The sequence below is a fragment of the Coccinella septempunctata genome, chromosome 4, assembly GCF_907165205.1.
Source record: "Coccinella septempunctata chromosome 4, icCocSept1.1, whole genome shotgun sequence".
Taxonomy (NCBI): domain Eukaryota; kingdom Metazoa; phylum Arthropoda; class Insecta; order Coleoptera; family Coccinellidae; genus Coccinella; species Coccinella septempunctata.
In genome coordinates, this window is record NC_058192.1 from 36982577 (window position 1) to 37007428 (window position 24852).

The window sequence follows — 24852 nt, forward strand, 5'->3', positions numbered from 1 at the left end:
GTTAACCAGCACGGTTTCATGCCGAAAAGATCCACCACAAATAATCTTGTTCCTTTCTTCGAAAAAGTGCTGGAATCGATGGATCAATCCGGTCAGGTGGACGTTATATATACTGACTTTCAAAAAGCCTTTGACCAGATAGACCATAACATTTTAGTTAACAAGTTGAAAAATAAATTTGGTTTCGGCCCCAAACTGATCGACCTAATAAAATCATATCTGTCGGAAAGACTTTGTACTGTTGAGGTTGAAAATTACTGCTCCATCGAGTTCAGTGCGACATCTGGAATCTCTCAGGTTTCCAACCTTGAGCCTTTACATTTTCTTTTATTTTTAAATGATGTAGTAGACATTATAGATGTAGCTTTTTTGTTATTCGCGGATGATTTGAAATTATTCATTCAAATACTCAGTCTAGTTGATTGTGCTAGGCTACAATCAGCACTTGATAGCCTCTCGGCTAGGTATCTGAAAGCTATCTGAAAGCTAAATGCTTTCAGAATCCAAGCACTTTGATAGCTCTGTTTAACTGTTTAATAAGGAGTAGATTAGAATACTGTAGCATAGTTTGGAGATCTATATTATATGACTGTCATAGGAAATGTATTGAGTCGGTGCAGAGAAAATTTTACAAATTTCTGATGTGGCGACAGGGTGTGTACCCTCCCATAGGTTATGACCATGGTCTTTTACTTTCAAGATATGATGCTGTTTCCACTGTAGATAGGGTGAACATTTGAGCATGGCTATTTATTCATAAAATTATCAACCAAAAGATCGATTGTTCGGAGCTTTTATCTAGTTTACCATTTCTGGTTCCCCGTTTGGGTTCTAGAGATGAGATGGTCTTTTACTGTGGGACGGGGAGTTCAAATGCGATTTTTCGATCTCCCATTAATTATGCATGTAAAGTTGTCAATTCGCTCGCATGTGTTTGTGACATTTTCCATGACTCTCCTCGTTCCATAGTGCAGGCCTATTATTCGCTTCACGCTTCACTTGCTTTGTGAAACTTTTGCTGAGATTTGTTTTTTTTGTGTAAAAATTCGTATTTCTATATTTAATTTTGTATACCATATCAATGTGTCATCATTGTATAATTCTTTTTTGTGATTTACTGTGATTGGGGGTAACCTGTACGAAATGAACTACTAAATAAATGAATAAATAAATAAGAAGTCATAGTGATTGTAGCCACATTATCTGGTTGTAGTATCATAGGACTTCTAAAGACACGGAAAACCGATACTAGGCCAAAAGCATTTTAAACTATCCGCCTTGCTCGTGAGAGACGGTAATTAAAAATTCGTTGACTGCTTCCTTTTGGATGACTTCCTGGAAAGGGTTTCAATAGGCGGTTACTCAACGGGAAAGCGTCATCTGATACGAACACATACGGCATTGGAATCATTGGAATCCGTCTTTCATGTAGGGGTGCATCTGGTGGTAGAGGTAACTGATTTGAGGCAATTTTCTGATACATCGCTTATCCTGCCCTGGCACCCCACATCTGCATATGAAGGCAATGGTGAGCATCGACGAGGGCCATCAAAATAATACTGACCTGGTGTTTGTAATTTATGAATTCGAAGCCACTGTTAAAGGGCGACTGAACTAAGATTGGTTGTTTACCATCTAGTGCTTCCAAGCAATGGGGAAAATTCCATACCGAATGAATGTATGTATGATTTTCTATCTCCTTACGTATTCTTTCTCCTAATATTTGTTCGAAGTTTTTTCCCAATGTAGGTAGAAGCGTGATAGGTCTGTAGTTCTCTATGTTGGAATGATCTGTCTTAGCCTTGGGGATGGTGAAGAGAATGCCTTTTTTCCACTCCTTTAGAAAGAAAGCGTTGGAGAGGCAGTAGTTATAGATTTTGATTATAACATTGTGAATTGATGGATCTAATTTTCTCAAAGTTTTTCTTGGACAGGAGTTGTGTTCTTTTCATGGTTGAGCGCCGTATAATATTCTTCCTCTGATGTGGGCTCAATTTCCTATGCTCCTCGTCAAATTCTTTGTTTGTAGCTCTTCTAAACAATTTTTTGAAATGTTTTGCGAAAGCATCAGCAATGTGTTTTTCCTTAGTAAGAGTTTCACCATCGACTTGAATTGGATTTGAATGTTGATGGGTTGAGTACTTTGCGAGATTATCAATCGTTCTCCCGTATGTCCTGCCTTTCTGATCTTCGATTTTCATACCTCTAGATATTTATGGGATCTGAATTGTAAGATCATATTGTGTATATCCTTGTTCAGTTTATTGAACTTTCGTTTTAGACTTGGTTCTTGGTTGCTCTGATATTCACGATACAAGTGTTTTTCAGCTCTTATCAGCTTTATGATGTAGGGGGGCAGCGTTTGTCTGAAGTATTGTTTTTTTAGTGTCGGTGTTTCCTCTGTTATTGTTCTTGATAAAGCGTTGTGGAAAAGTGTAATGTGTAGTGATTTCCATTTGGGGTTCAATGAATTCAAGCATTCTTCTATTCACTTCTTCAATGTAGCATTTTTCATAGAGTACTATGATTTCTTGAGTGTATTCTTCAGGTTCTTTCTGTATCTAGTGAGAATTCGATTCCAAGGTGATTTGATCCTAAGTCTGGGGTAAGTGTTACATTCAGAATATTATTTCTTGTACACATTAGCAGATCTGGAGTGGAGTCTGGATTGTTTTCTATTAGGAATGTTGGTGGTGTATCAATCTTGATGAAATCTGAGCTCCTTAGAAAATGGTTAATTTGAGTTTTCCTTCGCTTGTTTACGTTGAAGTCTCCAACAATTATACCATATTTACATTGAGATGCTTTCACTAACAAGTTCTCTTCAACAAGTTGGCTAGAGTGATGTATGTAGACTAGAAATATGTGGAGTTTATCATTATTGAAAGGGACAGTCTTATAAAACAGAAAACAATTTCCCCATTGCTTGGAAGCACTAGATGGTAAACAACCAATCTTAGTTCAGTCGCCCTTTAACAGTGGCTCCGAATTCATAAATTACAAACACCAGGTCAGTATTATTTTGATGGCCCTCGTCGATGCTCACCATTGCCTTCATATGAAGATGTGGGGTGCCAGGGCAGGATAAGCGATGTATCAGAAAATTGCCTCAAATCAGTTACCTCTACCACCAGATGCACCCCTACATGAAAGACGGATTCCAATGATTCCAATGCCGTATGTGTTCGTATCAGATGACGCTTTCCCGTTGAGTAACCGCCTATTGAAACCCTTTCCAGGAAGTCATCCAAAAGGAAGCAGTCAACGAATTTTCAATTACCGTCTCTCACGAGCAAGGCGGATAGTTTAAAATGCTTTTGGCCTAGTATCGGTTTTCCGTGTCTTTAGAAGTCCTATGATACTGCAACCAGATAATGTGGCTACAATCACTATGACTTTTTATTTATTTATTCATTTATTTAGTAGTTCATTTCGTACAGGTTACCCCCAATCACAGGAAATCACAAAAAAGAATTATACAATTATGACACATTGATATGGTATACAAAATTAAATATAGAAATACGAAAAATTACACAAAAAAAAACAAATCTCAGCAAAAGTTTCACAAAGCAAGTGAAGCGTGAAGCGAATAATAGGCCTGCACTATGGAACGAGGAGAGTCATGGAAAATGTCACAAACACATGCGAGCGAATTGACAAGTTTACATGCATAATTAATGGGAGATCGAAAAATCGCATTTGTTCTCCCCGTCCCACAGTAAAAGACCATCTCATCTCTAGAACCCAAACGAGGAACCAGAAATGGTAAACAAGATAAAAGCTCCGAACAATCGATCTTTTGGTTGATAATTTTATGAATAAATAGGCATGCTCAAATGTTCACCCTATCTACAGTGGAAACAGCATCATATCTTGAAAGTAAAAGGCCATGGTCATAACCTATGGGAGGGTACACACCCTGTCGCCACATCAGAAATTTGTAAAATTTTCTCTGCACCGACTCAATACATTTCCTATGACAGTCATATTATATAGATCTCCAAACTATGCTACAGTATTCTAATCTACTCCTTATTAAACAGTTAAACAGAGCTATCAAAGTGCTTGGATTCTGAAAGCATTTAGCTTTCAGATAGCTTTCAGATAGCCGAGAGGCTATCAAGTGCTGATTGTAGCCTGGCACAATCAACTAGACTGAGTATTTGAATGAATAATTTTAAATCATCCGCGAATAACAAAAAAGCTACATCTATAATGTCTACTACATCATTTAAAAATAAAAGAAAATGTAAAGGCTCAAGGTTGGAAACCTGAGAGATTCCAGATGTCGCACTGAACTCGATGGAGCAGTAATTTTCAACCTCAACAGTACAAAGTCTTTCCGACAGATATGTCGTTATTAGGTCGATCAGTTTGGGGCCGAAACCAAATTTATTTTTCAACTTGTTAACTAAAATGTTATGGTCTATCTGGTCAAAGGCTTTTTGAAAGTCAGTATATATAACGTCCACCTGACCGGATTGATCCATCGATTCCAGCACTTTTTCGAAGAAAGGAACAAGATTATTTGTGGTGGATCTTTTCGGCATGAAACCGTGCTGGTTAACTGTAATTCTGTTGCGGACATTGGAAAAAATTTGACTGTGGAGTATGATCTCATAAATCTTCGAAAAATTTGACAAAATGGAAATCGGTCGGTAATTCGAGATAATCGATTTATCGCCCTTTTTAAAAACTGGTACAATTTTCGACCGTTTCCAAACTGAAGGATATATGCCCATAGATGCAGAGCTATTAAAAATATGCGCCAAAGGCGCAGCAAGTACTCCAATGCTGTCCTTCACTACAAAACTCGGTACTCCATCAAGCCCGACAGTGCGTTTAATGGACAATTTTTTCGAGGCCCTTAATATATCGCCTTCTGTGATTTTAACAATATTGATTAGTAGGCTAGCATCATCCTCAACATTTCCAAGCTCATAAGTGTCATTGGGCTCACTGTATACACTACTGAAGTGCTGTGCAAACGCATTTACAATATCCTGCGGTTTATTTAATATTTCATGACCATCGCTTAATACACCGGGTATACGAGAATGACCTCTGCTTTCCTGTACAAATAACCAAAAATCAGAGGGATCTGTTATTAATCTCTCTTCGGAAGTTCTAACGTAATCTCTGTAGGCAGTGTTAATTTATAACTTGAGCAAACTCCTGAGTTTACTATATCCAAGACGATTGAAGTTATTGTTGAATTTTCTATAGTTTCTTAGGGCAGCTTCTTTGAGATAAATGGAATTAATAATTTCAGATGAGTACCATGAGGGAAATCGTCTTTTTCTACCGGTCTTGACTGGTACCGTGAGCTCAAATATTTTATTTAAAATAGAATAAAATTGGTGGCATGCCAAGTCCGCATCACTTTCATTTTCAACAGATGACCTATCGGTTTCCCATATATATCGGTACATATCCACATAATTTGCCCTCGAGAAATTATATTTACGAGATGTATAGAAAGGACTCGAGTCTGAAAAATTAGAATTTCTTATATATCGCTCTGGAAGATAAGATATTTTCATTGGCGGATGATACGAATCCTCTGTTACAAGCGAGCATAGTGAGCCTGCAACATTACACTCCAAATTCGAAAATACCAAGTCCAACAACTTATTCTTATAATTTCGTACTTCATTGCATTGAAGCCTTTGGAAGGCGATGACGAGTTGACAGTTTTTAATTTTTTTTACGGGTTCTAAAAAACACTGAGTCATAAAGCTATACATAACATGAAGCACTAAGTAGATGCTACTCACACAATTTTTTTAGATTTCATAACTTTATTATTGGGGGTTGAAAATGACAACCCCTCATGATTTTCCTTCAAAAATTGTTTTCGTAGGAGAGATTTTCGAAAAATAAAATTCTGTTATGATTTCCCATTCAATTCTGGAGAAAAAAAGTTTCTTGCAAAAATTCGATACAGTCGACACTCTCGGAATAAATGAAAACCTAAGGTAGACTTTTGATGGTTGCGACCAGTGCGACCGTTGCGATTGATGCGACAATGCGGCCGGTCGTATGGGTACCGCTTCAATGTAGATCTCCTTTTAACGCAGCGCCATAAGGTTTATACGTCGGAACCCAGGAAATAATTTTTGTACTTTTCTTGGCAAAGTTTACCCAATAATGATTGTTGCTTCTTATTATTTATTTATAAACAATCCTAATTACTGAATCAGTAGAGTTGAAATAACCCCTCAAAAGTAGTGGGATTGAATTTGAGCACAAATGTATCGAAAAATTTTTCTGTAAAATCAATAGTTTTCGAGTTATTTGCTATTGAAACCTAAGATTTTTCACCTTAAAAAAAACACGTTTTCAAACGGCTTTTCACGAATAACTGAAAAACTACGAGCTCTATCGAAAAACTTGTTTCGAACAAAATTGTAGGCTATTAAAAAACAAAACAAACTAGATGTAAATGAACTATCTGAATGCAATATGAACCGAGATATGACTTATCTATGTTGAGTATGAATTCGTGAACTACAGAATGTTAAACGTTCAACATCAAATAGCAGAAAAACAAAGACAAATTCGGGTAAAATTCATAGGACCTTTTTTGAAGTACTTGAGAAGAGCTTCCAAATTAACTCTATCAAAAATAAATTTTGCAAATATTGATGGAGCTATGACATTCAAAACTTCAATATCGTTATTTTTCAGCATAAATTTTTTCAACAATTCCCCCATCATCACCACTAGAATAGAAAATAGACGTAATCCTTTTACACTTCCTAACACTTGAGTACTGTCAAGGTTATCCAGTAGTTTGGACCGTCTTGTATGTCTGGTTTGGAAAAAAAACGAAATAAAGTGAGAAGACATTGTTATGAACCTTTGAAGTTTCCATGTTACAGTAAAAGTTCGCCTTTTCTGCGCATTTGAAGATGATAATTTTGAAAATGGGGTTCTTAAAAAAAAAATTTCTTCACGGGAAATCATAGCTTCAAAAATTCTCTACAAAATGGTCCAAAGACCGATTCCATACCTAGAAAATCGGCCGAGTTATCGTCAAAAAACAAACAAAAAATTTTTCGGAATATAGTTTTTCATCGATGTGATGAATCTTCTCCGAGCACAAAATTTCACTAACTTCTTTCAGTTTCTTCATTAACATAAGAATACCAAAAATTCGAAGAAACCAACCTTAAAAGTTGAGCTCTCGCAAAAATAAATATATTTGACCATTTTGTATCCTTCGTATTCTGCAACGGAAATAGCTGTTTAAACCTTTCACCTGCAGTAAAAATTGACGAGGTTGATGATGATTGATTAGAACTAATTTAACATCAATATAATGTTTATTCATATACTTTGACAGGAAAATGAACTATTATTTTTACTAACCTTCGTTTCAAACAATCAGATACAAATGAACGATTAATACTTCTAAAACTTTCAGGGATGGGCCATAATAGTAACAGAAATGACGATCGTTACATCCGTCTGGCACTTTTATGTTGCAAATGTGCTAAAGAGGCAGAATAACTTGCCAGAAAAGCATTTCAGAACTTCAGGAGTGTACCTATGTCAGTTTCATGTTGGCTATACTATATTATCTTTAACTCATTCCTCGATCATCAAGGTCAATTCAAGCTCAAAAGCGCTCTTCTAAAAGAGATATACATATTTTCTCTGACCCCAAAAATGAAAGCAACGAATATTCGATTTAAAAAAATCATAGGATCTCATTGAATAAAAGGCATTCAAGGTCAGCGCCAAGGCCAAATTCATCATGGCATAGTGGAGAAAAAACCTTGAAACTTTTTTGGGCCTTATTTTCATCAAAAATGTTATGTTTTTTTGTGCCGATCCATTACTTTTGCTTGTTTCAAGTTGCAGGGGCTTCAAGGTCAGAAGGAAGGATAAATTAAAGTCATAATTCGAAATTTCTCGCTATTTGCATTTTGGGCCTTCAAAGCACGAAATTTCTCACGAAAAAAAAAAACGCAATTGACCTTGAATATCAGGGTCATGGTTGAATCCATAGTCACCATCTGATAGCCAGGGAAACCCCTGCAACTTTTTCTCTAAAATGCTCTCCTGCCAAGTTATTGGCAGATATTATTATTGTGATACCCTGTATATTTTTGAAAAATTGACGTATTTCGAAAGAAGCAACGAATTCTGATGGGTAAACATTTTCAAAGGCAATATCTGATAAAAAAGATTTTTCGAAATTGATGCATGATCCGCGGGCTCCTGCATTTTCTCATTTTACAGTCTAACGTTACTCCACTATTTCGAAGCCTCCGACCGCGGCAAATGGGACTCAGACGACCAATGCGGCCGTACGACCCTACTGCTCTCTAGGAGCGGTCTGATCCCGTTGGTCGCATGGAACGAGTGCGCACTTGAGGTCAACTTTCAATCAAAATGTCTCCGTTTTCGAGTGAGGATAATGAAAAAATATTTGAATATGCAGCTAGGAACCCATCAGTTTATGATTGCAGCCTTTCTGCATTTGTTTCTACACCAATGCATTCACCAGAAAGTATTTTGTCCCTCCAAAATTGTAGCGATTTTCACCAAACAGATTATAGGGATTTGGGTTTGCAGTCAGTGTTTTCAAAGTTACCAAAGTTGCTTTATAGGCTTAATTATAAAACTTACCTCGATGTAATAAGGACTTTTTCTTCTGCAGTTATTGCCTTTCTTAAAGTGTAGGGCTGTTAGTCCTCACTAACCAAACTAAGAACAAAATTAAATTGGTCATAATTTAGTCTGTAATACTTTCGCCGTTTTTTAAATGCCTTTCAACAAGAATGTTGAACGAACCTTCACGTGTACGTGATTCCTTAATTGCTCTTCTTTTCTTTGTCACCAATAAGTGATATAGATCAACATCTTCTTCCTCCTCCGGTAATAACTTTAAATATTTCAACCTCAGCATAGAATTCATTCTTGATACTGTGTATACACCGAAAGTCTTACAAGTCGCAATCTGATGGTGATTTGAAATCGAATCATTTGGGAAGCAGCCGCATATGTCGCGCTCGTGGAAAGGAGGGTACGGATGCGACAGGTCGCATTGGTCGCAAGTCGCAGCCGCAGCCTATCGCGGCCGCAACCATCGAAAGTCTACTTTTACTTAGTTTTTCAACATAACTAACATAAGCACTTTCAAGAAACTGCCTCGATTTTCAGTCAGACAGTCAGTGGCGTGCCACTGACTGTCTAAATAATACCAGCCTGTATCTCAAAAGGTAAGACGTTTAGGACATATGCTCATATGAAGTTTTTTTCTTATAATGGGCCCAAAAATCACCTTCATAAATATTGACATTCAATTAGGAAACAGCCTGTATACAGGTTAAAAATATAGACCAAAGTTACACTCTTTTAAATGTAACACTCTGTATTTGACCTCAAAAATGGAATGGAATGGAATTATGATCACTTATACCTTAGAAGGACCATTTACGAGATAATGGCGAAAATGGTTACTAGTTTTGAATTAAAAATCGAAAATTGCTCAGAAACTATCAGGTTTAGATGTAGGAAAATTTTATGAAGATAGTGTCGAAATTAATTTTTACGTTCAACGAGATAAAGAAATACAGAGTGTGCCATTTGAAATGAGAAAGTTTTCGACGATTATTTGTAGTTGATGTTTGGGAAATAATTATGATCACTCTGTATATCCCAGAGTTGAAATTTTCTTTTATATATAGGAGTTGCCAACTTATCTACTCGAAAAAATTCTGTCTGTAGTGCGGGCCTAACTTGTTTCTTCATTAATTGCTATTTGAAAAACTCTATATTTTTGACTTTTCGCCATTATCTCGTAAAGGGTGCTTCTGAGCTATTAAGTAATCTGAAGAAACTCATCATAACTTGTAGTTGGGAGGCACAAACTTTTATTTCGCTTCTCGAGGGTTACAGTGCTTGTATTACGGTGCATGAGCCCACTCGAGTTACTTCTAATTCTTCTACTTGCGTAGATAATATTATAACGAATTTAAGGGATTATGTAACTGGGGTGGTTCCTTCTCATCTGTCTGACCACACCTCTCAAAAATTTTCTTTTCATATCTCTGAATCCATACCGAAATCTATAAAGAAACATGTTCGGCTGATTAATGAGGAAACAATGTTGAGATTCCTAGAAATGTTGTCGACTGAGGAGTGGAATGGTCTCACTTTTGAGGAGAATCAGTGTGATGTTGACCGCCTCTGGGATAATTTTTTCGGCAGGTTTAAAACCATTTTTGATTTGGCTTTTCCTTTGATAGCGGTTAGGGTTGCTGGTTCTCACAGAAGATATTTTGACAAATCACCTCAAGTAATTGAAATAAAAAGACGATTGGATTACCTTTATACAGTTTCCCTTTTTCGACCTGAATTTGCGTATCTATACAAGCAGACTAAAAAGCTATATGACGGTATACTCCTAAAGAATAAGAAGGATCATATAAAAAAGCGTATAAATAACTCTAATAACAAAAGCAGAACCGTTTGGCGGATTATTAATGAGATAACTGGCCGTGGAAATGTGAATGCAGGTAATTTAATCAACACAGATAATCCCCATGAATTGTCCAATGCTTTCAATAGACATTTTATTGATATTTCCTCTTCCACGGCAGTACATAATCCTGTTGACACATTGACATCTAATGTTCGCCCTGTCAGTCGAAACCCGAAATCATTTTTCCTTTTTGAAATTACAGCTGATGAGGTTATTCGTACGGTGAATAAAATGAAGAATAAGAGTTCATTCGGATATGATGGTATACCAATGACGGTTATCAAGAAATCTATTAAATTGTTTGCTGAACTATTGGCCTATATTATTTATACATCTTTCAAAGAAGGCATTTTTCCTAATTCTTTGAAAATTGCTGTAGTTAAACCTCTTTTTAAGAAGGGGAGTATAGAAGAGCTCGGTAATTATCGACCAATCAGTTTGTTGACATCTTTCTCTAAGGTCTTTGAAAAGGTGATTGTTAATAGGCTCCTAAGTTTTTTCAACAAACATCGAATATTCTCTAAGTGTCCACACGGATACCTAAGATCTAAGAGTACTGAGACTGCAATCTATCAGATGATCCGCTCTGTTCTTCGGGCCCTGGAGGGTGGTGATGTTCCTGCCGGTCTTTTCATAGATTTCTCTAAGGCATTTGATTGCGTCGTGCATGAAGATCTACTAAGAAAACTGTTCCTTTATGGGATTAGAGATAAACAGTTGGATTTTATGAGGAGCTATTTGCGCAATCGTCGACAGAGGGTTTCTCTGGTGATCCAGGGTGTAGAGTATGTTTCGTTAGATTCAGAAGTTTTGGTGGGTGTGCCTCAGGGGGGTATTTTCGGTCCATTTCTGTTCTTAATATATATCAATGACCTACCAGAAAATATTTTGGTGGAGGAAGAATCTCTGGCTGTTGAGAGTATTTTGGCTGTTGATAGCAGACCTGCAAATGAAGAAATTATTTATCTGGGTGATCTCTTTGCAGATTTCGAAGTTCAATCTGAGGGGGAAGTCGTCATGTTTGTGGACGATACTAATCTACTGGTGGCGGCATCTGGTATTTCAGAGGTTGTTGGGATAGCTGCTAGGGGATTTTATGATATTTCGATTTGGTGTAATTCGAATAGAATTACAATCAACTCGAATAAAACGGAGTGTGTTGTTTTCGGTACCTCTCATTCAAGAGTTCATATTCCTGAAGATATTGTTCTCTCTGGACAAATTGTCAAGATCTCCACCAGTACTAGTTTCCTGGGTGTGATTATCGATCATCAACTTAATTGGTCTGAACATATAAGATCATTGCAGAGTAGATTGAACTCTGTTCTCTACACACTCCGTGTCTTGGCACTGCAGTCTGACTCTGAGTTGCTGAGGACAGTATATTTTTCTAATTTTCATTCGGTCATGTCCTATGGAATTTTGGCATGGGGTAATGGTTCGGATGTTTGGAAAATCTTTTTGGTCCAGAAAAAGGCTATCAGAGCTATGCTTGGTCTAACAGCGAGGACATCTTGTCGAGGACATTTTAAGAGTCAAGGTATACTCACAACTGCTGGGACATACATTTTTAGATGCTTGATTTTTTTGAAAAGCAATTATAATCTATTCAGGGAGTATGAGAACGGCAATAGAACAAGGCGCATTCATCCGTTTCTCTTTCCCAAGTGTTCGCTCACTTTGACACAAAAGAATGTGGAATATATGTGCCTAAAACTATTTGATAAACTTCCGAGGAATTATCAAATTCTCGATGCTTATAAGTTTAAGACTAGAATCAAGAAATTGTTGATAGAATTGGAACCGTACGATGTGAAGGAGTACCTAAATCATAAATTTCAAATCTGAGCGTTTTATATTTGTTCAGTTGCTTCTTATATTGACGTATTTTCTTTTCAATATTGTTTGATTATGGAAATAAATATTATTATTATTATTATTATTATTATTATTAACTTGAGCTAGCCATTCCATTTTTGAGGTCAAATATAGGGTGTTACATTTAAAAAAGTGTAACTTTGGTCTATATCTTTGTTTTCGAACACCCTGTGTAGATGACAATAATTTTAGATTGTGCTTTGGGACATCCTACACACACCGCAAGAAAATATTTTCAAAATATCTTCATTTACTCCCTCAAAATGAGCGCCGCGTCTGGGGCGGGCCAGCCGGTATATGAAAATTAACTTCTATTTCCCTGAATTATTGAGAGGATTTATCACAGCTGTATTCGGGTTCGGCTTTTGGACGGTCCGAGGATGGTTCTAGAACTGCGCAGAGGATTTTATACTAGGGCGCAACAGTTTTGCGCAGTCCTAGAACAATTCTCGGACCGTCCGAAAGCCGAACCCGAATAGAGCTCACATTTGCACATATCTCTAGATCTACAATTTCCTGCCAGTCCTGCCTCATTCGTGAGACTGGTACGCTGTCGTACGCCTTTTCAAATAAGTGGTATGTTTGTTTCTCTATTGCGTTGTACCCTCTTCTTTGTAGCATTTTTTTATTGTGAAGATGTTGCCTACTGTTGACCGTCCTGCTCGGAATCTAGCTTGTTCTTCAGGTTGTTTAGCCTTGATCTCTTCCTCAATTAGGTTTTTTAAAATTCTCGAGCGAACTCTTCAAATGGAAGGGATAACTGCGATTCCTCTGTGGTTTCTAGGATCAGATTTTGCTCCTTCATGAATTTGTGAAATGAAAATGTTCGACATTCTTCTGGGGGGTTTAGACCTTAGAACATAGAATATCAGGAAGGAGCTTTTTCGGATAAATGTGACGGGAATTGTGCGACGGAAACGGCCATATTGGTCTTCCAAATTTTAATTTTAAAAGTGGCAGACTTGGAAGTCAAATGATTCTGTTATCTGTGGCCAAATGAACAAAGTGATGTTTTAACTTAATTTTGGTAATTTGGATTCTTGAAATTTACTGAAAATAAGGATTTTGGATATTGTAGCGTGAATAATTCATAGGTAGGTGATTTTTTCAAGCTGAATATCAGGTATTAATTATGAGTTCCTGAATTTCATGACATAGAACAAGGTTATCTCATGACAATAACACTCCATGGGCGTAGGTGATGTTAAGTCATAGACCTTAATACCATTAAGTATCTAGCCAAGCAGTGTTAGGCGGGGTGAATTTTCGCTTTGATTATCAATTTGAACGAGCTTGAAAAAGCTTCTGACTTTACGTCAGTGCTTTCCTAATTTTTTGATTAATCAGAATCAACTGACTATTGAAGTTAGTTTTTTGGAAACTTCATTGTCCTACGTCACTGTTGAAACGGAAATATATGTCGGCCATATTTCTCCTCCATTCCGGTCAAATTGAGATGAGCAATATGCTCCTTCCTGTTATTCTATATTCTAAGGTTTAGACAGATTTAGACAGCTCTCGAACAGCTTCCCGAACGTCACAGTGTTATGAGCATTTAAATCAGTTTAGCAAGGCCAGACTCTGAATCAAAGCAGATTAATCAGCATTCAAAATTGATACGATTATTTTTCAATAACGCCATATAATAATTATCATTATGACTTTAGTCTTGCGGCTTTCACACTCCACTCCAGAGGAACATTCACTTATCCAAGATATCTCAGGTATCAAAATTATTAAGCTTTATTGGAGCCCTTTCCCGGTTATCGGGTTCATGTTGGTGGTCGGGGGGCCGCCCCTCGGTCTCCTGATGTCGATCGGGTTCTTCCTCCTCCCCTTGACTCTGGTGTTCGTTGGGTTCCTGATCTCTCCGCATCTCTTGTCGAAATGGGTGGTGTTGTCTTTCATGTTCTCTTTCTGCATGACTCTATGGATGGTTTCGTCCAATTCAAGTTTCTTCAGATGCTCTTGTCAGTTTCTTTGGCATTAGGCCTATTGATGAAATTACAATAGGAATGGTCTTGATATCCTTCAACTTCTATTGTCTCCTAATTTGAACCTCGAGGTCTCTGTATTTAGAAATTTTTTCGATTTGCCTATTAAGTAGGTTGTTGTTATTTGGAATCGCGAGTTGTCTATTCAATAATATGAGGTCAGGTCTATTGTGAGTAATTTTTCGGTTTTTGAGAAGCGTGCGATCCCAGTAGAGCTTTATTAATATTAGTATAAATAACAGTTAAAATTTCAAAAATATCTCCGGTCACTGTAAAAACGTGAACGTAATAATAAATTGGTCTATGTGTCATTGGTTTTCCCAGTAATAACCCGAATTCCGCAATTCAGAATCTTACCGAATTCCGCAATTCAGAATCTTACTGAATGGGCTATTACCAATATATATATTACCGATTCTCACAGTCGTAGTCGCCGTGATCTAGTCCACCCGAATTAAAAAAATTATGGTCCATATTTACGCTAGGTAAGAAGATTCAATACCAGATTTCTTTTTTATGAGTATGCGTACAAAAGAATGATATTCACAGGTAACTTTTTATCTCTACCAGGAGATATAATTTAACCGAAAAACTATCTATCTAGTTTTATTGAAAGTCCCACGGGTTCATCTGAAAGGGCATGAATAACAATAGTCCCTTTCTCAATCGTCCTAGCTGAATGGAGAGTCCGAGTTGTCGAATCCGAATGCGTACACAAACCATAATGACGTTAACAAGTGCATAACAACAAAGTGCAATAAACTTGCGGTCATACGTAGCAGCGCGCGTTTGATACACGTAAATACAAGAGTCGTTTTATTTGTAGAAATAGTATTCGAGCTGAGAGTGACAGGAGCACGCCGTCGCGTAAGTGAATTGTCGGTGCGCAGACAGTATTTGTTGATTACGTGGTTGTTTCGGTAGTATTATTCTCAGTACTTATCGACGTAGTTATTATAATACTAGTGCCGAAAGACCTTGAAGAACTTTCTGTTCGAATTCGTCGTTAAGATATACGTAAGTCGCAAATTTTAATTGTTTTCTGTCGTATGAAAGCCTTGTACGTCGCCGATACTACCTTCCTTTCTTTCTCGTCCGGTTGTTGATCCCTTGTTTGGTATTCAGAACGAGAAGCTTCTTATCTTCCGCAAAACCACAACTCTGCTTGAAGAATGTTCGTATGAGGATGACTTGACTTGTTTTTGAAGTCTTATTTCAGCGAATTGGATGTGAATTCGGAACCTATTTCATTGTAAACTTTCAGCGGGATCTTGAATTGTCCCAAAATTAATAGCATTCCCAATATTCCCATTTAATAGGCCTTCTCAGGAATGCTATAGCTATTTGGGGATTCATTTTTCTAGCAGTACCAAAATTGAAGTTTTTCAATGCCTACATATCCTGAAATAATCATTATTGTTTCATTCAATTAGATTGAAAATGAATCCGTTTCAATGTAGCAGACGTTCAAAATACATGCCCTCAACATTCATGATCTGAATCCTAAATGAATAAGTATTTTCCTACAACAGAAACCTGTACTGTTCTGTACTTATCTGAAGAGTGAATAGTGGCCGACCTAATCATTCAAGTTATTATTCTTTCAAAGAATTAATATTACCCTGTATTCTTTCACCTTAAATTTTCTCACATATCCCCTCTCGAAATTTAACGGAGTCAGATCTGGTTAATTTCTGGTCTGCCCATATTCTCGTGAATCTTATTATAATTTTGTTTGGATTCATGAATCACTTGCCTATACTTCGAAACAAGCGGTAATATGCTGATCGCATTCAGATATTCCGTACTTGTATTTGGCACCCAGCGCGAATAGAGCTGTGCTATTGGTTAAGCACCGCAATAGCCCTTACTCACATATGTTCCAAAGTCGTAATGATGAAACCCAGGATGAAACTGGCTTCAATTCGTTGATGCATAGTAGTACATACGATGCAACAAATTTATCCAATGCCTATGGATATTTATTCAAATAGGGCCAGGAAAATATAGAAAAAAATTCAATAAAAGTGGGAGATGCGAAACTTGATAGGCACGTTTGAATAATAAACACCAATTGAACAATATCTATGCAATACGAAATAACACCACATTACATATGCAGGTAGCTTTATATCTGTGGTTGATCTAGAAAACTTGTATGAAGCACATTGGTTAATTTCAACTATTAATCGAGATTTCAGTCTAGAATACAATTGCCGTCATAGCTCATACAACATATAAAAACATATAAAAAAATATATAATCGGGTTCGTTACGTTATCCGATGCCTTCTCGCCACCTCTTCCTATGATCCCATTGACCCTGTCTCAAGTCTCTTGCGCTTATAGCTTTCGCCACACCTTCCATCCAAATTTTCCTAGGTCTACCTAGGAACCCATTCCATAACCTTTTTTGGCAGTCTCTGGTCATTTATTCTATGTAGGTGTCCATACCAGATGAGCTGTTTAGCTTCAATATCTTTGTGCAGCATTTCTTCCACTCCCATTTGTTTGTTCGTTTGTAACCCTTTGAAGGCGTGATATCCTTATGATCGTCTCAGAACATCCATTTCTACGGCCTCTAATCGTCTTTTATTCTCTTCTGTTAGCCTCCAAGTTTCGGCTCCATATAGTAGCATACTTTTTATCATGGTGTTGTAGATGTTATGTTTTCTTTTTTTTTCCAATGTCCGCACTCCAAAATATGCCATTCAGACATCCTATCATTTTTTTGGCCTGTGTTATTCTGTTCCTGATTTCTCTGTTGTCGCCTCCACTCAAGTCAAATATCACTCCTAAGTAAGTATACTCAGAGCATACACCCACCTCTTCACCATTTTCCAACTTCATATTAGCTGTATTGCTGGTTCCTATTGGGAGATATTTTGTCTTTTGCGTATTCATTTCGAGTCTCCAAATTTCATACTCTTCCCGTAGTTTTCTTGCCATATATTCCAGATCATCCCTGTCGCTAGCAAGAATGACTTGATCGTCCGCGAACTGGAGGGTGTATAAAGAGATGTCACCAAGTTGGATTCCCATTGGTCCACATTTTCTCTTCCACTTCTGCAATACTTTCGAGATATATATCTTGAAAAGCGTGGGTGCGACACAACATCCTTGACGCTATCCTTCATTTACGGAAAACTCTCGCGATAATTTTTTTCCAGACTTTATTTGTGATGTAGAGTTGCTGTATAAGTTTTTCAGTGCTGCAATTAAATATAAAAATGGAGATGGAAAATTGTTGAACTAAGCACATAATTATATTATATAATTTTTACTGACATGAGTTTTTTAGGCAAATATTGATTTTCCTAAAATGAACACTTTTTACAGCTTTCGAAAATTCAATCAATAACAGAGTTGAGTTGTTTTTACATAACAGTTGTTTTCGTTATTAAGTCAGAAAGTTCTTGAGAAGTCAAAAAACGTTGTGATCTCAGTAATAGTTCATCTTTGACTTATGGTTCACTGCACTCAAATTTTGCAATAGTCGCTTAGACAGTAGATTTCCATTTTGACTAGTAACTTCTTGACCTTTTTCTTCAGTAAGCTCATAGGTGTACACCTCGGTGCACACGTTTTCATATTGAAAATCTTATACCTGCCGTAAAAAGACTATGATCAGGACCGCCGTAAGCGGGCGTGCAAGGCGTGCCCGGCACAAGGGCGGCACGTCCAGGGGGGCGGCAAATCCAGTGAAATTGAAATTTTATTTGGAGGAGGGGGGGAAAAAAGGGGGGGGGCGGTTGTCCAACTCCAACTGCTTTAAAATTTTACCAACTGTCATAGAAACATAGAAATTTTGCCATATGCGATCGAAACTTTGCCAACTGCTTTGAGATTTCTCCAACTCCGTTCAACATTGGGGGCGGTAAGGTCTCCCCATTTCCCTTAGAGAGACTTTTTCTCTGAAGGATCGGAAGGACAGGCGGCCAAGGTATATTTCCGGGAGGGGCACTGCCGACCCCCAAAGTTCCGCAGGTGCCGCCACCACCCCCCTCCCCCCCGGCGAAATACTGAGAGCGCCTAGATCCAGTTATGGCGCTAAACTTCAAGATCGAAAAATTCACATAATCCGATAAATTGCCCTCCCGGAACTTCGAATAGAGAATTACGAAAATAAAGATAAAAACAGAATGAGGGTCTTTGTCGGAATATGCACCCCCTAGGATCAGTTGCATTTTGCATTCGAAATTGAAACTTGTCTATGATTCGATTCGAACAGTTCCGTGGTGTATGTATGAACAGTAACGATCAAAAATTAAATTCCAATTATCAGTTCAGGCCCCTGCCTAAAACTTGACACTACCCCTTCCCCCCCCCCCGAATTGCTCTCTGGATACACCCCTGATGTAGCGCCCTATTGGGGGCGGCATAACAGTATTTGCACGCGGGCGCTCAGACAGCTAGCGGCGGGCCTGACTATGATAGGATTTTCATATGTATTGATGGTTGTGTCCTTGGTAGGACTGCGGAATATAGGGACCTTGGCGCATTGTTCGACCAAAAACTTAGTTTTGTATCCCACGTCCGCTCTGTTGTGTCGAGTGACTTGTGGCTTCAAGACACTCGGATTCTTATTCAGAAATTCTAGGTGTTTTCAAGATATCAGTACACTTTTCCTACTATTTGATATGCATATGTGCATATCAATAGTTTAGAAAGATTATTACAGAGATTTCTGAAATATGTGTGCTTCAGAATTGACGGAATCTATCCGGGCACGAGGTACTCCGCATGAACATCTCTTGTGTAGATGTCAGGTTGGGTCTTTGGGTCGGAGGCGTACATTTCGGGGCATTTTATTTCTCCGGATCATTTTGTGTTCATTTATAGACTGTCCGTATTTGCTTGAGTTGATTAATATAAATGTCCCCAGGCTTCCGGCCAAAAATATAGAATTAGTCATGACAACATGCTGTACCAGAATTCTATTGATATTTTTCATTGTTCTTTCTCCGATATAAGGAGTATCGTTTTGGGTTAGCTGAGGAAGCTGAACAGGAGCTTTTTTTTTCCAGGAATTTTTTTTTTGCTTCTCATATTCAGGTTCAATTAATTTTATTTCTCCCAAATTTAGTTATTCGTTTTATACCTATGTGATTAACTTTTAGTTACTTATTGATGTTCCCATTCTTTCATCGGCTTCGGCTGTTGAATGGTGTATAAATTAAATGAATAAATGAAAAAAATAAATGAATAATTATACCCGTCTAGTTGCATCCGTTTGCCTTCTACCTGTTCCGATATTTCTTCCAAGTTTTCTTCAAGTTTTTTGTTTTTATGAGATACTTTGATATAGTCATTGTCCACTTTCTGGTTATTTTTGATCATAATATAAAATAGAAAAAATAGAAAACCATTTGTCAGGTATTCTATTTTCAATTCCAAAGTTTCCTCTCTTTTCGGCTTTTCAGAAGTATGTATACAGTATGTATATTCTATATATAACTTTTTTTGACTTTGATATTTCTCTTTTTCGAGCATGATATATGATATAAACCTTCGCAATTTATACACAATTGAGTCTTGCAAAACATTTTGGTTCAGCATTTATACTTGTTTCCGATAGAACGGCACTTTTCGCAATTTTAATGCTCTCTCTGTCGCTCGGCCATCACTCGCCGCAATCTTTTTGGTTTAAAGGACAGAAAAAAATACATAATTTTTATTAATCAAATACTGTCAAATCAACTAAATTGTCCCCAAACTCTACAGACAATTGATTTCTATGTTCTTCTTAGACATCTGAGAAGACCCCTATATATTTTACCCAACGACCTATAGAAGCAACAGTGCCAAATATTCACCAAATTACTTACTTTCAACCTGCAAACGTGCATACCATTTTCACAATCGAATCAATTAATGCTACCTTATCCGCATTATCCTTAGTTATTCACAGGGTTTCATTAATAAAATATTTAATGGTAATAATAATGTTTTTTATTATACAAGCTTATATTTTAGTAGTATTTTACAAGCTTATAGCTATCTCACACTCGTCCAATAAGATGAAGTAATGTTAACAAATATTTTATATTATATTCTTTCGAATGTCAGCAAACTATTTTTTGTCATCAAACGATCAAACAATCTAGCATATGTATGAGGTTTTACAAGAGGTGCAACAAGACCTTTGGAAAAACCTTTTCCGTGAGTAGGGTAGTGATAATAGGGGGGAGGGGGGGTTGAACCCTCAAACCCCCCCACCCTGGCTACGCCCGTGTAATACTGCACCGCTTCTGTTCCATTGATATAATAATTTCTTTATCCTACAACTCGAAATTATGTGTGAAATAAAAAACGATACGAAAGGAAACGAGAAAGAAAAAGTAAATAATAGCGTCTTCATCAAACTGGGCTGCTATTCTCGAGCATTCACAATACATATATGCGATCGTACGCATCGAAAAATGTTGTGATGTTTTTAACAGCAAATAGCAGAGCAGATCAGAGATTCGCAGACTTCTCCGTTGATTTTGGTGCAACCCGTATTGAAATTAATAATATTTCAAATATTGCTTTTGACCGGGAAGATCTTTCGACCAGGTTCGGTCTTCCAAGTGATAATTCTTCAGTTGTTCGAGGAACGCTGCATGAAACGCTACCGAGTGTTCCTTCACTCGACGTTTTTTGTACACTAAAATTCCAATTTCGAGATTAATTCCATTAACTTCAGGAAAATTCCGTTCAATTCACCTAAATTCCATTCAATTCATCACAATTCCGTTAAATTCATCATAATTCTACTCAATTCCGTTAAATTCATCGCAGTAATTTCAGTGAAAACTCAACATGAGTGTGCTGTCCACTATCAGTAATTAGCACAAATAAAAATTCGAATGAAATGAAGAACACTGTATAACTCAACATTAAAACGTAAGACAAAAAAATAAATTTTTCTCTATTTTGTTGAAATCATCTTCACTCAGTTTTGTCGAACCCAACAGTGAATCATATCAAGTTGCCGTCAAATAAGTACGAATTTTGATATGTCTCATGTTCCCCAGCTGTGATTTCGCGGCAAGCTTCGCTCGAAGTTTCGTCTTACTCCATCTGAAGTATAATTTATCCTAGACCAGGCATGGGCAAACTTTTTGAGGGGAGGGCCAGATAAAATGAAAAAATACCTAGACGGGCCAAAAAAAAAAATGAAAAATACACATTTTTACAAGTGATTAACTATATTTCGATTTTTACATCAAACATGACTTACATCCTAGAAAAGTAAAAAAAAAATTACGAAAATTAATTAGTGTTCGATAGGAAACGAAGGATTATGTGAAAAATGAAACTGTGATTGAGCTTCTAAGGATTCTGGTAGAAGTTGGCAGTGATGATGCTAAAAGCTGGTCACTAAAGGTGCCAACAGATTACTCTGACGTGACGTGGGCCCAAGTCATAATGCGCATGATTCAAAAATCTAACATAGGATTTTGTGCGGAAGCGTTAAATTAGTCAGACGTGACGTTGACACGTGTATTTCCACATTCCCATATTGAACGCTTCCTGTTCACATAATAATATGCAGTTGTTCCCGAGATATTATGATTATTCATTAAATATGCCTACGATACCAGATTTCGCCCGTCATATTTGGTGCTCCTCCCTCCAGTAGTAATGTTGTAAATATTGGTACAAGGTACTTTGAAGGACGTGATTGTTTGTTTCTTGAAATTTTTAAAAAATGTGTGATATTTTTATTGCTCTCATCAATGCAAATCAAAAGGTCAAAAATACTTCGAATTACACAGACCTTGACAACGAACCAAACGAAAATTTAAATGCTTGATTCGTTACTAACCACCGCGAGCATAATATCATCATCCGAGTAACCGTGCTGTTGACTGCTATAACTCGAGGTCCCAAGACTCCAAACAAATCCAAAATAATTTAGTTTAGAATTGAGAGAACTAGAACACTACACCTATGCTTAGTTGCGCGCAAACTTTGCTAAACTTAAATTAATGGAAATCCAACAATTAGTTCTTAAAGCTCAAAAATTTTCATTTAAAAGGAAACCGTTACTTAATCGATTCAAACTACGCAGAATCGAATAATTGAATAAATTTTCGTGTATTATCCACACTTGAATACTGCCTTCATGTTTGGAGCTCAGCAACAAGAGCCGTTCGTTGGAACTTTTGGATTCCATGCATCATTATTTGTGTTCTGTGATGCAGTCGTTGGAACATCGAAGGAGATTTGGCGACTTTTGCTTTTTCTGTGGATACTATCAAAGTCTTAGAATATAGAATAACAGGAAGGAGCATATTGCTCATTTCAATTTGACCGGAATAGAGGAGAAATATGGCCGACATATATTTCCGTTTCAACAGTGGCGTAGGACAATGAAGTTTCAAAAAACTAACTTCAATAGTCAGTTGATTCTGATTAATCAAAAAAATTAGGAAAGCACTGACGTAAAGTCAGAAGCTTTTTCACGCTCGTTCAAATTGATAATCAAAGCGGAAATTCACCCGGTCTAACACTGCTTGGCTATATACTTAATGGTATTAAGGTCTATGACTTAACATCACCTACGCCCATGGAGTGTTATTGTCATGGGATAACCTTGTTATGTCATGAAATTCAGAAACTCATAATTAATACCTGATATTCAGCTTAAAAAATCACCTACCTATGAATTATTCACGCTGAAATATCCAAAATCCTTATTTCCAGCAAATTTCAAGAATCCAAATTACCAAAACTAAGTTGAAACATCACTTTGTTCATTTGGCCACAGATAACAGAATCATTTGACTTCCAAGTCTGCCACTTTTCAAATCAGAACTTGGAAGACCAATATGGCCGTTTCCGTCGCACAATTCCCGTCACATTTATTCGAAAAAGCTCCTTCCTGATATTCTATGTTCTAAGATCAAAGTCGATTATCTGCGCAGTTACAAGAAATAATGCCAGCCGCCGCCAGACGCACACGCAGTACTAAGGCTGAACCTCGAGCACAACTCTATGCAATTTGAATAACAAATTGGTGATCGTCTTCGATGTATAATCTTCTACATTTTAAGATGGTTATAAACAGGACGCAACTTACGCTTTGAGGCAACTATAGGTATTAGGTGACATTGGTTTCCCTTATCTCAGGCGGTCAAACTTAGAAAACAAAAATACTGGTGATTATTTCAAGATCTTGACGCGGGCCGGATTTGACTTTCACGTGGGCCGGACCTGGCCCGCGGGCCGTACTTTGCCCATGCTTATCCTAGACTGAATCTACTAGTGCATCTAATCTGAGATCGAACCAAAAATCGAAATATCAGTAGAACTGTATTATTGACAATACAGCCATTTATTCTCAATATAATAATTTCAGCAAAAATTAAACCAAAGTGGGAATTTTTTCAAACCAAAAAAACTGCTGAAAAAATAAGGGTGGCGAGATAGGTGAATGAACTTATTAACTAAAACAATTCTACCCTAAGACTCAATATATTTAGGAAAATGAGTGGCATACTTATTTGAGAAACTCATAATGACGTCAACTACGTTCCTCTTTTGTTTTCGAGTCAAGTATGACTTAGAAAAAATCACTATTATTTTTCATTTCAAAAATATATTTAACATATTATACCTACATTGTGGCCGGCGTGAAATATTCCAGCCGAATGTTTCCGTAAATAAAAAAGTTTTTTGGGAAAACTGCTAGAAGGCTCAACTTTTTTACATTTATGACAAATTCAGAAACTCGACCATTTAATGCATGTCACCCATCACTTCCTACTATATAGTTTTCGACATCGAAATGAACGCCATATTAATTCATAAATAAAATCAAAATCACGTTTTCCAGAAACACTCAAATATATAGAAATGTTCGACTATGGATTGTTTGACATGGCCATCTTGTATAATATGTTAAATATTACTGAAATGATGATAGAGATATATCTACTTCGCTTGAGCATCATTGCCTTCACACTAAAATAAGTACTTTTATAGATTATATCAAAACGATTCTTAGGTGACACGATTATTAAGAAGCATCTTTCTGCGCATGTTCATTTTCATTCAATTCCTTTACAATTACATTCAATTCCTTTAGAATGCCGTTCGATTCCATTGAATTCCCATAAAATGTCCTTCAATTCCATTCCAATGAATTCCAATATACCGTCCGTGTAATTCCATAAAATTCCGTGCAATTCCGCCTCAATTCCATCATTTTGTACACTTAAATTCCGCAGACCCCTCGAACGCTACAAAACCCTTATGTTGGGTAACCATCTCCCATCAATATCAGTGGTTATTCATTAGAAAATAGGAAAAAAAACCAGAAGAAAAACATTTCATTGATAATTTGTCAATGAATAAAAAACTGGCTCCGATTTGAAAGCATCTGAGTCAATATTAATGCAACCAAACCATAATGTGGAATAAGATTTCTAGGATTACCTGGACGGAATTAACAAGCTTTATAGATACTCAACATCATTAGTAGAGATTT

General features: G+C 37.0%; 1 protein-coding gene across 2 annotated transcripts in view; it reads left to right on the plus strand.

Moving 5' to 3' along the window:
- Nucleotides 1–24852, plus strand: part of LOC123311980 (insulin-like growth factor 2 mRNA-binding protein 1) — a 254270-nt gene that overhangs the window by 55281 nt on the left and 174137 nt on the right. Inside the window, exon 1 of one of the 2 annotated variants that reach the window (XM_044896131.1) lies at nt 15199–15390. The exons of the other annotated variant lie outside the window; for it this stretch is intronic. The gene's annotated coding sequence lies outside the window, so the exon portion shown is untranslated. Of the gene's footprint in view, nt 1–15198; nt 15391–24852 lie in introns of those variants that run through there. 2 annotated transcript variants of the gene reach the window in all.